This window comes from Chrysemys picta, chromosome 1 (assembly GCF_011386835.1).
Source record: "Chrysemys picta bellii isolate R12L10 chromosome 1, ASM1138683v2, whole genome shotgun sequence".
Taxonomy (NCBI): domain Eukaryota; kingdom Metazoa; phylum Chordata; order Testudines; family Emydidae; genus Chrysemys; species Chrysemys picta.
Window position 1 is genome coordinate 169,481,208 of NC_088791.1, and position 13,454 is coordinate 169,494,661.

A 13,454-nucleotide genomic window follows, 5' to 3' on the forward strand; every position below is an offset into this window, starting at 1 on the left:
TTTACTGGACAGCCATTATGGATAAAAGCAAGGGGAACAAAGGAAATTGCACTGCAGAATTGTGAAGGAGTGGGGAAGCATGACAGATGTAGCTACACAATAAGTGGGAAACGGGGCTGGCTCCAGGCACCAGCTTAAGAAGCAGGTTCTTGAGGCTGTCAATACCAAAGGGCGGCACTCCAGCCGCTATCGGGGCGGCACGTCTGGGTCTGCAACGCAGTAATTCGGTGGCGGGTCCCTCAGTCCCTCTCGGAGCGAAGGACCTGCCACCCAATTGCCACCGAAGAGTGGAATGGCACAATCATGCTGCTGCGGCTTTTTTTTTTTTTTTTTTGCCGCTTGGGGCGGCAGAAAACCTGGAGCCGGCCCTGGGGAAAAGGATACTGGTGCCAGAGCTGCCAAGCCTGCCTCACCTCACGCCGGGGGGAAAGAGTCACACTCACAGGTGAGTTCCTTCCCCCACCCCTTCCCTTCCCTTCCCTTCCCAGAGACCCCAGCAGCCAATCCCCTCCCTCAGACTGTGCTGCATTCGGCTCTCTCTAGGACCCAGCAGCCCTGCTGTTAAATGCTCCACTGCTTCCTGTCTGTCCGGGCTCCGGGCAGAGCGGTGCCCCCAGGTAGCGTGATGCCCTAGGCGGTTGCCTGTTCTGCCTATGGCTAAGGACGGCCCTGCACAGACTGGTCTGGGAACTAAGCTTTGGGAACAAAGGGTTCCCATCATATGCAAAAGCTGTATAAGACAGGGAGTGACATCATCTGGTGTTCTTCACTCCCCACCCAAGAAGACTCCTAGAAACACCTGAGGAACAAAGACTCAACTGGGGGAAGTGCTGGACCCAGGCTGAAGGGATTTCTAGCCTGTGAGTGAAACACCTGGGGATTCCAAGCTGTAAAGCAAGTGCAGCTTGCCCCTTAAGAATCTACAGCCTGCTAGTGTCATCTCTTAGATAGGGTGAGAATCTGCTATTCATATCCAATCTAGTATATTAAGCTTAGTTCTCATTTTTTGTTTATTTGCTCAGTAATCTGCTTTGATCTGTTTGCTATTATTTATCACTTTAAAATCTATCTTTTGTAGTTAAATAAAGCAAAAACAAGTTTATTAAACCTGTGACTTGGAGTGAAGAGTGTGGGAATCATAACTTGGGGGCAAAGGCTGTTGCATAGTCCTCTCCACATTGAGGGAGGGGGGCAAATTTTATGAGCTTATGCTGTACAGTTCCCTGTGCAGTGCAAGATGGTATAATTTTGGTTTTATACTCCAGAGGGGGTGCGTGTCTGAGGAGCTGCCAGTTACCTTAGCTGTAGCCTTCCTATCCAGAGGCTGGTCAGAGAGCCTGTATGTAACTACAGCTGGGTGTGTCCCTACCTGTATGTGTGCTGGGGAAAGTGCAGAGTGGAGGGCTTTGCAGCTTGTCACAGCAATACAGTGTGAGAGGGAGTCCAGGCTGGTGAGTCAGGGAGCTCAGTGGTACCCCAGTTCCAGGTGGCACCCAGGGGGGAACCTGTCACACCCGCATCTACCTAGATATTTAAATGATTTGTAGATACCATGATAGGCTCTAGGCAAACTTCACCCTTGGGGGAAAAAAGTTTAGAACCTGTGAAGGACTATGACAGTTTCCTACCTCTAATTTGTAATTGGAGTTATTATGATACAAACGTAGCACAAAAATGGATGTTTTCATCAGTAGATATGAGGAAATTATAAAATTTGAGGCCTTTTTAACCACAGAAAGATATTTGGCGGGGGGGGGGGGGGCTAAAGGACTTTAAAAAAACAACAACAGTCCTCATATTTTTGTGGTGATAATAGTATGTTAAGGCACCACCCTGAAACATTTACAAAATGATTTGTCCCCCTCCCCACTTTGGGGATACTCATTTGAATTTATTTTTATAAGAGACATTTAAAGCAGTAGTAAGTGGTGCAAGGAAATGTTCATTTGACTAAGTTATATAGTAAAATAACTTTACCAAAACTATATTGACCATATCTGATTCAAAGAAAAAATACAGTAGGAAAACCTAAGTTTATATAGTTTCATCTGTAAGAAATGGACTTGTTAGCAAACGAGCTTTGAGATGTCTTGCAGTATTACTATGCCTGATGTGACCCATTAAAAAAATCTTGAGAAAAGACCATTTCACTTCACAGGTTAAAACACAATGCTAAGTTCAAACTTTATTCTCTTGGATTGTGAAATTTGACAATAAGCAGATCTTTAGGATCCTGACCAGGTCGCTATTTTATTTTAACAATGTGAAAACACTTAGATTATTTGTACAGATCTAAAAGTTTTGGAATTAAAGAAAGGCTATGTGCAATTTTAGGACTTAATTGCAAAACTGTCTTGGAATTTTTTTTTGAAGTGCTATTGCTAAATGCTCTTGTGCCACTTAGAGGATATTTTTAAAACACAGTTATGACCGTATGTGAAGCTATGATTTTTTTTTTGTAGACTTCCAGGTGTTCTGTACCACAAATGGAATAGCCCTAAGAGAAGTGTTTTTCAGACTTCTTTTAAGTTGAGTCTTTTATTTGTATAACTTATTGTAGATGTAGTAACTGCAGGATTATTTCTGTTTTAGGCACACAAGTTGCCTACTTCTACATATACCTGGTATAGCACTGACAAACTAACAATGTTCCATTTGCAACTGTTGTATGAGTTCTGATTAGCTATGCACCCTGTGTTGCACTATATAGCGATTTTTCCCAATGCAATTATTTTCTTCAGTAGGATTTTAAAATGTAGGTTTATTAGTTGGAATAGCTTACACATTTCTAGAATGCCTCGTCTGAAGAGATCCCAGTGTTAACAAGTGATAACTTGTTTGTGATAAACAAGTTAGTCACTTCAGCCACTTCTAAAACATAGGTGAAAGCCCATATATATTTTGAGGCAAAACGACAATTATCAGGAACAACCGTATATAATTGCCCCAAAACTTCATTAACGTTAATGTCATTAAGGTTGCCTAGCACTGGCTCATTCCCTTACAGGAGAGTTGCAGCTACTTTTAGACAGGGCCGGCTCTAGGCACCAGCAAAGCAAGCAGTTGCTTGGGGTGGCAAATTTGCAGGGGCGCAAGAATCCAGCATGGGAGCTGAGAGTCAACAGGGGGCCCTGGGAGCTAGTTCCTTGGTTAGTTCCCTGCCTATAGAGCCTGCCCTGGAGCAGGGAAAGAACTACATTTCCCAGCATTCCCTTGGCTGCAATTAACAGGAAAGGGAGGGGGAAGGAGTGTGGACCTGAAACCTTATGCTGCAGCTTGCTGTGAATGGTAGGGACAGAGCCAGCTCTAGGTTTTCTGCTGCCCCCACTCCAGCCCTGGGCTCCCCCTGCACCCCCATGTTGCCCCAGCCCTGGGCTCTCCCACCACCCGCATCTCCTGCCACCCCAGCCCTGGGCCCTCCCCCAAAGAAAGAATTGGGTGGACTAAATGGACAGTGCACCTCTCTATCTGAAGTCTAGCAAGGGAGGTACGTGGATCCCATTAGAATTTAAAATGAAAAGTAAGGGAGGGGAGGCTCTACTAGGACCTGGGCAGCTTTAGATACAGTACCAGGCACATAGGAGGATTTACACTTCTGAGCCATGGAAGCAGAAATTGACTTTTATTTTCCAGATTTAGCTAATATTCAGAAAGGGAATCTAGCACCTGCCTTCCAGATTTGAACAACTCAGAATTCAGGAGTGCTCAAGCTCAATTTGGGCAGCTGTTACTTCATTTCTCCCAAATCAAATATACTGATCCACTGTAACTTGCTGTAGGAAAAAGTAGACTAAATTGAGCAAGAAATTCTTCCCAGTGGTTATTAGGACTGGAATTGCTATTTTCAACAGCCATTGGTTTTTTTTTTAATTTATTTTTAGTTTTATTTGTTTAAAAGGAAGACAACGATATTGCATTGGCAAATTCCCCATAGAAACAAAGAATGGAACAAAAGAATAATAAAGGCACCTCAACTTTTCCTCATTTATGTAGGACAGTCTTATAATATGCATCCAGATATCCTTCAATCACACAAGCTGAAAATTGTTCCACTTTACTGCAGTTCTGTAACCATATGGGAACCAATCCTGTCTGTGTTCTGTGCACATCCAAAATTCCTGCTGAATGACCCCCACTGGGAGCGAGTTACCAGTGACCCAGGGCTGGGGCGGCAGGAGGGTGCAGTTGGGGATGGGGGAGAGAGCGCGAGCCCAGGGGAGGAGGGGGGAAGCCAAAAATTTTTTGCTTGGGGCAGCAAAAAACTTAGAGCCGGCCCTGCTTTTAGAAAAACAAAACACTGTTTCATTGTTCGGTAAACTGGGGAGGTGCCCATGTCATGATTATATTACCCTAATGCAGCTGCTTAGAGTCTATCAACCTCACCTCTATTTTCCTTGACAATTTTTCAAACATAAAATCAGTGTATGTTGATTTTCAAGCACTTTGAAATTGTGACCATTAAACTAAAAGCTTTGTTCTCAGGGTAAAGGTTCCAGAAGAAGCACCTCACCTGAAGAACGTAGGCCCCCTGTGAGGAATGCACACACAGGGCTGGTGCAAGGATGTTTCGCGCCCTAGGTGAAACTTTCACCTTGCGCCCTCCCTCCTCCCCGAGCTCTGCGGCAGCTCCCCGCCCTCTCCGCCCTGAGGCACCCCCCCCCCCCCGCAGCAGCTCCCCCCTCTGCCCTGAGGTGCCCCCCGCGGCAGCTCCCCACCCCCCCTGGCCCGAGGAGCCGTGTGGCAGCTTCCCACCCCAGCTCACCTCTGCTCTGCCCCCTCCCCGAGCCCTGCGGCAGCTCCCCATCCCCTCCTCCGCCCTGAGATGCCTCCCCTGCGGCAGCTCCCCACCCCGCCCGGGGAGCCATATGGCAGCTCCCCACTCCAGCTCACCTCTGCTCCGCCTCCTCCCCGAGCATGCCGTTGCTGCTCCACTTCTCCCGCCTCCCAGGCTTGCGACGCCAATCAGCTGTTTGGCGTCGCAAGCCTGGGAGGGAGAGAAGCAGAGTAGGGCGGCGTACTCAGGGGAGGAGGTGAGCTGGGGCGGGGAGCGGTTCCCCTGCGTGCCCCCCTCTTACTTGCTGCAGGCGGCCCTCCCTGCGCCCCCCTGCCCCAGCTCCCTCCACCGAAATGCTGACGATGACCGGGGCGGCTGAAGATCCAGCTGCCGAGGTCGCTGCGGAAGAAAATGCCGCCCCCCAAATGCTAGTGCCCTAGGCGACCGCCTAGGTTGCCTAATGGGTTGCACCGGCCCTGTGCACACACAACGTTCTCACAGAGCTACCAAGGCACCACTCAGATTCACAGTACATGGGCAGTGCTCAGGTTCAACAGCCAGTGTATCCCACCTTGAGCCACCCACTTACTCTGATCTGATATCAGGCTGCTTGTAAACTTTGGTGCTTGCAATAGAGCCCCAGTCCTGCCACGCATACTCAAGTGTCTTTGGATCATCAGGTTGACTCAAGCCACATTGTAGTTGCAAATTACACCTGAAATGGCTTTTAAAATATTGCTTCTTCAAAGGGTCAGATTGTACCATAGACACCAGCAGAGAGCAATTCTGAGCAGGAAATATCATTTTGGGCAGGATCACAGCTGCAGTTTGAGCCTCAAGTGTATGTATCACAGACACAAACCAAAATTTTGATATTGCGTTTTTGGGGAGACTATCTCAGGAACACCTTGCTCCCACAACTGCAGATTTTGATCTCTAATCCTACTTCAGACCCTGACAATGCACAGTAATTTTCAGGACAGTCCAATCAAGCATGCAGACTTCACAGCCAATTTTTGTAAGTGCTCTAAAAAGTATGCTCATCTAAACTTTAGCATAGCTACCACTCTGTCATAATGGTGACTAAATTACTACAAGTGGCTGAGAACTGACTGAAGCTTCAAGGGAATTTAAAGAAGCAAGATCATAATCCAAGTCTCCTTTTAAAAGTCATTTCCAGTAGCTCAAGTGGCTCGAGAGCATACTGCTTCTTTGGCATGTCACATTTTTTAAGTATTAACACAAGCCTGCTTAGCCTGCAAAATTTCAGATGGTCACAGGGGAAATTGTGGCAATGGGTTTTGACCTTTTCTTTTAAACGTGAAAGTGATTGTTGCTAATAGGACAAGTTGCATGATTTTTGTTTCGGAGAAGATCAGTATGTCACATACGTGGTATTGCATATGTTGCTACCAGCAAGCTCTCAGATAGACTAGAGTGTATTACAGTCAGCTATTACATTTGGATAGTATTAAAGACATATTAATTGCTGTATGCATGTACACCACTCGTATAGATCTCAGCAGATCACAAAGAGGGGTATCAGCAGCTCCATTTTTCTTGACAGAGCAACTTAGATGTGTTGCAAAAGAACTGCATCAGAGAGCAGAGACCAGAACCCAGAGCTGCAGCCCACACCTTGCTCCAGCCTGCAATGCCTCCCTAGTACCCATCAATTCGGCTGTCTGAATTCCTAGCCTAGCCATGACTTTGCAGCGTGCCTCAGAGCCTTTGCCTGTGTCAGCCGCCTGGCTACAACCCTGCAGCCACTTCAGGAAGGTGGGATTTTGAGCGCAGGTCCTTCTGACGCCCCTAGCCAGCTCTAAGTATGCTAGCGGGGGAGGTGAGCACGCAGCGCTATTCCCCATGCAGACACTGCCTGAGAGCTGCCCAGCCCCGCAACTGCTGCAGCCCCCCCACGCCCAGCCCACTGCAGGGCACGGGCAGGGCCGCGCACGCAAGGACCGCGCACAGGCATGCAAACCACAGTTGCCAACTTTCACGCAGTAAATAAGCACCCCGCCTTTCACAAAAGGCCAAAAACCAAGCTAATCCCATTTCAAAACAAGGCCAAAACAAGCCAATCCCTAAGAACCACAACACTCTATGTGACTAGATCCGCCCAGTGTGCAGTCTGGGACTGTGGTGGGCCTGCTATGCACCCCTGACTCTCTCTCCACTTGCCCCTGCTTGCCGGGAACCGATCAAAAAAATAAGCAACAAGCTATAAGCCAAACAAGCAACAAGGTACAAGCCAAAAACTAGCCAACAAGCAATTCACAAGCCAATTAAGCCAAAAACAAGCACAATTTCTGCGTTGGTTTTTTTGGTGGGTTTGGCATATCTGGTGCAAACTCTACGAGCCACCACATGGGATAGCAACACCCCACCCCAAGCCCTGCAAGCAGCCACCACCTTTCTATTGCCCCACCCCCGCTCTCTCAGCACTATGGGAAATGGAGTCTCCAGTTACCCCACCTTTTTTCTTCCTCTTTCCTGCTCCTGCCCCCCCCATAGGACTACAATACCCAGAACCCAGTGCTGGTGAAGCACTGGAATGGGTTACCTAGGGAGGTGGTGGAATCTCCTTCCTTAGAGGTTTTTAAGGTCAGGCTTGACAAAGCCCTGTCTGGGATGATTTAGTTGGGAATTGGTCCTGCTTTGAGCAGGGGGTTGGACTAGATGACCTCCTGAGGTCTCTTCCAACCCTGATATTCTATGATTCTATGGTCCTTTCCCCTTCCCAGCAGCTACCATGGCTAGAGGATTGTGGTGTGTTGGGAGGAAGGAGCAGTGGCTGGGCCAATAGAGAGCGAGAAATGTGTCCCCAGTTGGGTGACTGGAGGTGGGGAGGGGAGGAACAAGAAAGTGAGCAATGCATGTGCATTGAGGCCTGTGGTTAACGCTGGACCATTGGAGATCTGGAGACAGCCTGGCACTGCCCTGTGCTCCCAGCACCTCCTAATGCTTCAGTGCAGACATGACCCCCCCCCCCAGGCCCTAAGATACCTGATGGTGCAGCATGGCATGGTGGGGAAGGGATCATGGCAGTGAGGTTACACAGTCCTCATCAAGGTCTAATGGGATGAGCAAGAATATCTGTGCATATATCAAATAAATATTTAAAATGCCTTATGAAATAAAGCATATCCGGGATGAGTCCCTTATTTTGGGCATCATGGTAGGAGAGTGTTTTAAGGGATGTTTTGAAGGAGGGAGAGGCCTGATGAAGCAATTCAGGCAGCTATAAAGGGGCAATGTGTGGAAAACGCCTGGAAAAAGTGTGTTGGGAGAAGCAGACGAGCCGGGTGGTGGGGTTGGCTTTTTTAGTGGTGGGGTTGGGTACAATACAATAAGAAACCGGGTATGGGAAATAGGCAGGGTGATGCATTTGTGGAAGTCAAATTTGCTGATGACACCAGTTGTGGTGGTGGAATGTTGGGTCTAAGTTGGTCAGAAAAAGATGGGTTTTACATCGACATGGCATTCAGTGGAAGTGCAAAATGAGTGTAAATTCCACACCAAGGAGCTTTATTTTTCAGCCTCAGTTACACTCTTCCTTTCTGTCTCCTTTGTGTGTGATATTTGTTTGTATGCCCACTACATGCCATACTGGTGCTAGCTACATTATTTTGCCTCTTACATTACCATTGGGCTACCTTCTGCCTTGTGGCGTTTGGCCTAGTGTATTTCCCACTGTGGCATTTTTCTCTAGTAAAAGCGTTATCCTCACTCTCTGCTATTTTGGGTATGTAACTAATGCTGCTGGTTACAGTTTGCAGTGGTTAAAAATGTAACTGTCAACTACAATGATGATGAGAAAGAGCACCAAGTCCACTGGAGAAGCTGTTTTTATGGTGTGATTCTGGGAAATTAGCACCTTGTAAGTCACTGTAACATACTGTAGTGTAAGTATCCATAATGTTTCATGCTGCATAAGCATAGTAGCTAACTGTAGAGTAACCTAATCTCTTATTGTTTTACCGTGACATTGATCTTCTCCTCTAATAATATTTGTACTGTGTTCTGATTACTTTAGGGCAGTGGTTCCCAAACTTGTTCCACCGCTTGTTCTGCTGCTCCAGACCAATGGGGGCGGCGGGAAGCGGCAGCCAGTACGTCTCTCAGCCCGCGCCACTTCCGGCAGTTCCCATTGGCCTGGAGCGGCGAACCGCGGCCACTGGGAGCTGCGATCGGACGAACCTGCGGACGCGGCAGGTAAACAAACCGGCCCGGCCCGCCAGGGACTTTCCCTGCACAAGCAGCGGAACAAGTTTGGGAACCACTGCTTTAGGGGTATGCCTTACAGTAATATTTTACATATTGCATTGCTAAACTTGACTATATTTATTAGTGTGTTTTAATAGTATTTAATATAAATATGAAGATGGTACATCTTTACCCCTTGTATGAGTCGTTACAGGTTAAGCATCCTCATCCCTTGACTTTTTTATTAGAGACAGCATGAACTCTGTGGCTAATTGTCATGGCGAGGTGGGAATGGGGACTCCTGAGCTTTGGTGGAGGATTGGCTAAACTGTGCCAAATGAGAGGGGACGCTGAACAGCAGGAGCAAGACAAGTGGTTCATGGCAATTGGGAGGCAGGGATTGCAAACAGCAGGGTGGGTATCAGGTAGGTATCAGCAGCTGGAAGGCTCCTGAGCTGTGAGGAACAGTCAGACAGACAAAGCAGTTGGGAATCAGGCAGGTGGGGTGAGCAGAGTACCTTGAGCAGTATGGGAGGGTCAGGAAAGTGAGTCACTGTTGTTGTTGTTATTGTTATTATTTATTTGTATTAATGTAGCTCCTAGGAGCCTCAGTTAGGGACCAGGACTCCATTGTGGCAAGGCACTGTACAAAAACAATACAAAAAGCGTTTATAACCTACGTATAAGACAAGAGACAACAAATTAATACAAACTGATGGGGGAGTACAAGAAAACTATGAGACAATATTGGTCAGCATGATTGGCAGTGGTCTCAGTGCACCAGCACCCTAGCTGTAGTCAAGATTTTTGTAGGCCTAATGGCACAGGAGAGTTTTGAGGGAGGATAATGAATTAGATTTGAGGATGTTTATGGGGAGCTTCTGTCAAGTGTGTGAGACAGCATGGGAGAAAGCACAAAGCTGCTTGAAAATTTAACAAGTGGGAGATAGAGACTGATATCATGGGATGACTAGAGGCGGGAATCAACCTTTTGATGCTGAATAAGAGATGATAGGTAGGTTGTGAAAGGCCTTGAAATTGAAGACATGTAGTGAAGAAGAGATCAACCATGTGTACAATGGATTACAGCTCACAGGAAAGCATTTAGCAATGCTTTGTTAATACAGCTTATAACTAACTCTGTTTAAGTTTTGATAAAGTTTTTTACTTAAAGAAATGCTCTAGTGCATTAAAAGAGGCAGGTGGTTTGCATCTAATATTTAATATCTTAGTAATTGTGCATTTGTGTACAGAAGAGGGCAGCCTCTCTCTGTTTCCTCCTTCAGAAAGTTAGTGAATTGTGGCATAGAAGTGTAATGATAGTAGATACAGGAATTGAGCTATGTTAACATGATAATTTGCTTATATATATTGCTGGGTAAAACATGGTAATTGATAGTGGCCGGGGATATCATTGCAGTTTTGTCTAATGTGGGTTAAACAAATTAGAAGCTCAATTGTATGCCTAATTTACACATGCAGTTACGACAATATCATTCACAACGGTGATTGCACATGCAAGAGACCAGTGGTTCGTGGGTTCTGAGAAAACCTGATTAATATATATTGTAGTATAAATACTGCAAGCTAATGATGTGACCAGTACTCAGAGCAGATTTAATTTGTATGCAAATCCAGAGTATTTGGAATCACTCAGGTAGAGATGCTAAGAAAGACATGGAATATAACAATTCATACTGACATACTGTAGAAACCCCTCTATACAGAAATCATAATGGAAAACATCAGCAAGATTCACTCCTATGCCAAGATCCTAGGGGATGCTCTAAATTACAAAATCTGGCTATGGTTCCCCACTGAGTCCAAGGGGGCTCTGTGCTGGGTGCAGACATCCCCCATTTTGGAACAATTTGAAGTATCAGGGCCTAACATGGTAAGTTTCTTGGAACAGTGATTTTATCTTCTCAGATGTCTGTAAATTTCCACGCACACCAATGCTGCTCTAGTACGTTACAAAACTGACATGAAAATTTGCCAGACAAGCACACCTATTTACTTGCCATGACTACATTAATATGATGACTGACAATATCACAAATGGTATTCTACACCCCCATTCAAAATAAAATACTTGCCTCAAGTGAGTGAGGGAACAAAGCCTTGCAAAACTGTGCTATAAAAATAATTTGTCAATTAATAGCTGTGTTTGCAAGATTATTTCTTGGAGATCCATCAGTAATGACAGAGTATCTCCAGCTGGCAAATGATCCACCATTCCACCTCCTCCCCAAGAGTTTTGCTATATCTGTTTGGTGAGAGGAAAGTGGTCACAGTATCTATTTCAGCATCATCCCAGACAGGAAAAAAATCTTTAATAGTGGGAAGGCAGAAACCATAGCTTCTTCCAGCTGATGCAAAAAAACATCAAAGATGGAACTCCAGTACCCAGCATCTCTGCCCAAATGATCACACCACCATTTGGATTGCACTTTCTCTGAGCAAGGCTCAGAAGCACCAGGTCATTCTGCACTTGTGCAGTCCCGTTATAAGCAAGTACTGGTGTAACAGCTCAATCCATGCACTTAGTCCTTCCACCCCAGTACTACAGTGCACCAGTCACTGCTTAGGTGGCCTTGGGTTTCTGTATTCTACTGAACCAGAGTCAAGATTTCTGTAAACTTCTCACCTGCACAGATCTGAAATCCCATTGTATGACTTTGTCACCAGCGTCCGTTTTTTTGCTATTGCTTTGTTACCAAGTTGCTTTTGGAGCATTTCTGAGGAGAAGTCATCATCACAAGAGGTTGCTAGATGCCAGTCTGAGGCAGACATCAGAGCATTTGTAAATATCTGGTACTATGAGGAGATTCAGTCTCAGCTGAACTGTTATTTGGAATATCCAGAGATCAGTTATTCCTTTTTTTGTAGACCCTACATCATCTTATTTTGTGTGTTTGTGTGTGTGCGTGCATGCGTGCACAGGTCTTTGTTTTGTTTTTTGTTTTCATTGGTTACTTATTGCAGCTAGCTTGAGTGTTTTTGTGTTAAAAAATGTTAGTTTGCAGTATTTACCTCTTTCCTAAGAGTTTATTAAGCATATACCTTTATTAACCTTCAGATAATCACTGCTTCAGTATTCCATAATCTCCTCAGTCAGACTCACATAACTTCACAAAACTAAAATGATAAAGAGACCAGCAAAGCTATCAATATGGTCACACCCACCACCAACAAAGGGAACAAGGATAACAATAATAGCAAATGATAACAGTAAATGTAGCATTTTTCAAGTCTCAGTTTCATCAGTCCTTCACACCCCCCTGCATAGCTAGAGAGATGCACAAAGTCTCCCTGATGATGAGGTTCACACATCTTGTGCAGACAGTTCTGACAATGTCAGGTGGTACTGATTAGCTGTGTGGCAGCCTAATTTGCAGCAAGGCCTAAGGCCTCAGTTTACTGTCTGTTAGATACCCCACTCTTATTTTCACAAATGTTGTGTGGAATACAACAAGCAGCTTTTGTGATACCCACATTGTAGATTGTGCTGTGACTGCAGGTCAACAGACGTCTTCAACTTGCTTTAAGCCTCCCAAATGCAGACTCCACCACCGCTCCACCTACTGATAGGTTAAACTGCTGTCTGTCTAGTTTTGTTTTATCAGGTATAGATGGGGAGCCATTAATATGGAAGAGCAAGAGTATCAAGATGGGGATGGAGAACCTATTAATATCTCTGTGATGTGTAGGGGTAGGGGAGAAGTGTGCGCCTCTTTTCCACTTCTGAAAAGTTCAGAGCTTTCCAAATTCTGGTATCATGCACTTTGCCTGGCCATCCCCCAATGTAAATACTCAGGAACTAGCCAAGAATGGCATAATAATTGAGTGGTACCTTTTCTGATTAAGGTACTTGCTGGTTTGATGTGGCAAACACAGAGAAGCTGAAAAACTGGTCTGAAAAGGTCATTTAATGAACTCAGTTTTTGTGGAGGGTTAAAATACACAGAAAAAATGTTCCCACTGCATTCCTGGTCATCAGCAAACACAGACGAGAGGAGTCTTGTTTCCTCATTTGGAAGTTCTGCAAATTTCTCAAATTGCTCTGCTCCACGTCTCTGTGGTCATGGTCCTGACCCAAAAGTGGTGCTCTATTCCGTGAATTTCTTCTTGAAATAATGCACAATCAGTTAGTAGGGTAGTGAGGAAGGGGAAATAGAGCCTTTGTCACAGACCTGCAGCAGGAATTCCATGAACTGCTGGTCTTGTTCCCTGGCTATGTATGTATTGCTAGAACACGCTCTACCACCACTGATGGGCAGCTTATTATGCAGGAAAATCAGTTTTCAGAACCTCCAGCAGAAAATTCTCTCTCTGAGGAAGAGTGAACACTGACAATTCAGCTTGGCCTCCATTTTGAGAATATGTTGCAGAATGGCATAATTTCTGAGGGACCTATGGGTCCTTTCTCACACAATTCCCTTGGGCTCCCAAAAGGCCTTTCCAAATCTCA

General features: G+C 45.6%; 1 protein-coding gene across 1 annotated transcript in view; it reads left to right on the forward strand.

The window, feature by feature from the left end:
- The first annotated feature begins 1,350 nt into the window (after positions 1–1,350).
- LOC135982529 (uncharacterized) overlaps positions 1,351–13,454 on the forward strand; it is a 38,710-nt gene continuing 26,606 nt past the window's right edge. Inside the window, exon 1 of the mRNA XM_065589567.1 lies at positions 1,351–1,451. The gene's annotated coding sequence lies outside the window, so the exon portion shown is untranslated. The remainder of the gene's footprint in view (positions 1,452–13,454) is intronic.